This window comes from Athene cunicularia (genome assembly GCF_003259725.1).
Source record: "Athene cunicularia isolate RWA chromosome 15 unlocalized genomic scaffold, athCun1 chr15_part1, whole genome shotgun sequence".
NCBI classification, from domain to species: domain Eukaryota; kingdom Metazoa; phylum Chordata; class Aves; order Strigiformes; family Strigidae; genus Athene; species Athene cunicularia.
In genome coordinates, this window is record NW_020799121.1 from 5,616,765 (window position 1) to 5,621,170 (window position 4,406).

At 47.0% G+C, this 4,406-nt stretch overlaps 1 long non-coding RNA gene across 1 annotated transcript; it reads right to left on the minus strand.

Annotated features, from left to right (window-relative positions):
• Nucleotides 1–2,090: 2,090 nt before the first annotated feature.
• Nucleotides 2,091–4,406, minus strand: LOC113486309. The gene is made up of 2 exons (XR_003399566.1): nucleotides 4,342–4,406; nucleotides 2,091–3,525 (listed from the first exon to the last, which is right to left on the minus strand). It is a non-coding gene; the product is annotated as an uncharacterized LOC113486309 (long non-coding RNA).

Consider the following 4,406-nt stretch of genomic DNA (forward strand, 5'->3'; position numbering starts at 1 on the left):
GGGGCGGGCGGGGCCTGTCCTGGTGCGGGCCGGGCGTGCAGAGCTGAAATGAACTCGGGTGCCCTGCCCGGGGGGCTGGACGTGGTCCCGAAGGTACTGCTTTTCCCCAAGGCTTGCCGTGGCGCCAGCTGGAGAGGGGAACGTCCCTGGGAGGTGTTTGTGTGGGATGGGAGGCAGCCGCCCAACCCCAAACTATAACTGCAAATGCTCCTCCTAGAAATTATTTTGTTTAACTGTAAAGTGATCGTATTGCAGCGAGTCTTGAGAAAGGCGTGCCATCTGCAGCCCGGCAGCAGCCTCGGAGCAGACAGGAGGGCATGCGCGGGCCCTGCTCCATCTGTGGGAGATAAGCACGTGCTTAAAGCCACCTCTTGTTACAGCGGGCCACCACCCGCCCTCAAGCACTTCACTGAATCACCGTAAGGAAGAGTCCTCTTCGCACCCAAAGTATGAATTCTGGGGTCCCATCTGTGGGGGGAAATAATACCTGTGTTTCTGTCATGACAAACTAAGAACAGGGTTGCCATGAACAGCAGCACCACTCTGTTGTGCTTGGAGAGTATCTTCCAGCGTTACTGTGGTTCTGTGTCAGTAGTGTCCTTCAGTGTGCCCAGGGCCTCACTGGTCCTCCTCTCCAGTAAACACAGACTGTCCACAGTTCAAAGGTTTGATGCTAAGAAATGGTTACACAGTGTTCAAAATCAGGTTGTTACCTTTGAATTTGCAAACATGCCTAAGCAGAATTCTCAAACAAACCAACTGAGGCCATTTTTGGGAGCAGAAATATTAATCAGCCTTAGGAGGTTAAGTCTGGGAGATTACAGAATCAGTTCAATGGTAAAACCATCTACTATAGCTGGGAGATACTAAATGCAGATGTCAGGCAGTCTCCATATGAAGAGGGACAATCTGCAGATAGCATTCAAGGGAAAGGAATTTTCTAACATTATTGCTGGGCCCTAGATAGGGGTAGTGTATCAGATTTTCTCCAACTAGAGAACATAAGCCACAGAGATACGTTTCCTGCTTCTGTTGGTTTCTGTAGGGTGGGTTTCAGGAGGCTGCATAGCCCCTTTGCAGGCCCTCCTCAAGCCCTAAAATCTTTTATGAACCTATTCTAACAGTAGTTCAGTGGAGTAAACATAGACCATCTCTTCAGATCAACATGAACATAAAAAGTATATTCACCACCATCAGTTTATGAAGGGCAACAGCCAGCTGTAAGCTCATAGGACTCGCAGAATCTCATTCTGTGCTAACAATACCCAGCCCCAAAAAAGGATCAGTTGTCTCAGATCGAGGCATAAACAAATCATAACCAACTGATCCTTTCATTAATATTTTAACTGCTCTTATAAAAGAAAGGTCAAAGTCCATGAACCATCAAATTCTCAAGATGAGCCAGCGCTTTTGCCGTGATTTTGCATTATTCTAGGCCATTTTGTCAGATAACACCAGAATGCAGACACAACATGGAAATGGGTGGGAAAGTCACACTGAGGACCCATTTTATTCAGATATGGCATACTTTTTTCTAAGCTTTCTCTCTCCTCTTAACTCTTCCTGCTCAGCTCTGCAATGCTGGGAAAGTTGCTCCCAGGCAAGAGCCCATGCGGGGAGCAGCCAAGGGCAAGCAGGAGGGGAAGGCACAGATCCTGTGGCAGTGCCTAGCAGTGGCCAACACAGCCTGAAAAAGGAGCATGGGGGCATAGAGCAGAGCAGGGTTTCTCTAAAGAAAACAAAGGCTTTGACAAGAGTTTGTGCTTGTTCCCTCATGAGATAGAAGGACCTCCAGGAAACGAGCCATCTACAGATCAGAATTAAAGCAATATTATTTTCTGGATTTGAGTATTCATCTTCAAGCTGGTCAAGCCGTTTGCAAACCAGGGCTGTTTACCCACTTCCCTGCAACATGATACTCCCAAGTTACACGTGTCTCAGACTCAGTTCACCTACCTGTTACCTGAGTTTCAAAAACTTTTAGTTGAAAAGACCTCCTCAGAAAGTACAGGGACCTGGGCAACCATGGTACTTGGCTCCAAGCACCAAGAGCTAAAAACCCCCAACATCATAAGTCAATAAACTGACACTTAAAAGAGGCTTTGATACATTTTATTAACCAGATAAGGTGTAGCCCCCCCCTGTAGCCTGATAGACAAATTTGTGTTTGGTATTACAGTCCTGACAGATTTTGCAAACAGAGATGTTTATGCTGCATAGGGAACAACCAACTTCAAATGGTAATTAGAAGGAATATTTTCAACTATCTTGAAACCTCAAGTCATAAATAAAACTCCAATCAGAATGACAAAGGAGCGCAGAAGCCTTGAGTTCCCATGGATCTCCATATCCAAGGGCATGCTCTCAGTTCCTCTGAGCTCCCCATCTGCGACCTCAGCAAGTCACAAAGTGGAAAGGAAACTGATGAATGTTTTCATTACCAGTGGAAGGCAGAGATAACATTATACATAAAAAGTACTATCTTTTTTAAAAATAAAATTCCATGTGTATTCCAGTTATAAATGGAGGGAGCACATGGGTCCTAAAAACCCAAATCACTTCCCCACAGGGACAGTGAGCTGAAAACACCAGCCACAGAACACAGTGAGATGCTGTATCATCCCAAAACGTTCCCTGTAGCAGCAGGGTGAGGAAAAGTATTTTGAACTGGGTGAATAACAAGAATTAAAGCTGGCAGTAGAACCTTCAAAATATTTTCCTGTAGCACAGTGCAATTCTCCACAAGAAACTCCTTCCTCTACACGCTGCCGTGACAACACAAACATTCATCCATGAAAATCCTGTGGACAAGTGACACTTTGTAGAAGCAGCTACCAGGGGTGGCAACAGTATAGCACAGAGCACAAGATCTGACATGAGCCTTCAAGACACAATTATACAAATGCATAAACTTCCATTCCAATAATCACCTCTTTGCAGAAGAGGCTTTTGGGGAGCCTGAAAAGAGAATTTGACTTCCAAGTGTTCTCAGCCAGCCTGGAGCCCTTCTGCTGCCACAGAGAAACAGAAAGAAGGATCTTTCTGCCTTTCAAAGTATGAGGAAATCTAAATGAACACAAGAACCTCTCTGGTCCTCAATAAAGCCAAATCTATTCTGGAATTAAACTTCTTGCTGCTAAAAGACAGCTTTGTCTAGGCCCATGTATAGCCATCACCAGACTGCAATGGCTTTGCCATGGACACCAGGAGAGCCTTTGGGCTACGAGACAGGCTTGAGACAAAGACCTTGAACTATTTCAGTAACATCAGTATAGCTGATTGCCCTACTCTTCAGCTTTGTGTGCAAAGGATGCAAAGATGAAAGTGAATCATACAGGTGAATGTGTAGAGCTACACAGATTTGATCATAAGAGGAAACAAGTAGATAGATGGAGCTGGTCATCTCTGGGTTGTCTTCATCGTTGCTTTGTTCGAACTGGCCGCTCAAGAGATCACAGGAACGTCATGACTGTTCTGTTCTTCCCGATCTGCCAGGGCTCCAGTGGGTAGAAGCGGATGATAATCCTTTTTTGGATATAAGAGCAAAAACGCAGTGGACAGGAAACATCATTTTACAATTAAATATTATCCTTGTCCAGTTTGCAACAAGGTAGAAAATCTGCACTAAGCTCTTGCTGGCTCACACTTCACAATGCCAATTTAACAGAAGCAAAAATAAGCTGTGTACGGGCAGGATACAAACAGGTGCCAGATTTCATCCACACAAGCTGAAAAGCAGACTGAATTTCAACACTGTATATACAAGATACTTGTCCATTTCAGAAGGACCCAAGCAGCTCATAATCTTGTTGGGTATTTACCCTGACAGCACCCAAGAGGCAGGGAAATACTATCACTGTCCTTGGGGAGTCGAGGGTGGGGGGCAGAGGGGCATGGCTTACCTTCAGGAACAGCCTTGTTCCAGCATTTGGCATGGTGATCCCACTGGGGAGCTCTACCGATACCCACGGGGTTTTGCACCAGTTACAGCAACTGGAACTGCTCATCCTCAGAGAACAGTACATCCCAGAGTGTTTAACAAGTGCACACCGGTCTGTGGTTTTATCTGGACCTAAACCTTATGTCTGGGATTCGGCATCCAGGAGCACTTAACGTCTGTGATGTACTCTTGGATCTGTGTTACACCTCCATGTCATGGGGGCCACGGGAACCCGCACCACCATCACGCTGAACACCTTCCTGTGCTTTTTCTGCCGTTCCACGTATTCACAGACCACAGCAGCCTGACAGAAGAGGCGCTCTCCCTCTCCCTGCCCCCGGGGCGGGCACGGTGTGTAAGCCCCCGGGCCAGGCCGAGCCCCGGGCCGGGCCCGCACTCACCGCTCGGGGCCGAGGCCCAGCTGCGCCGTCAGGACGTCGAAGAAGCGGGCGCTGTGCCGCTGGTT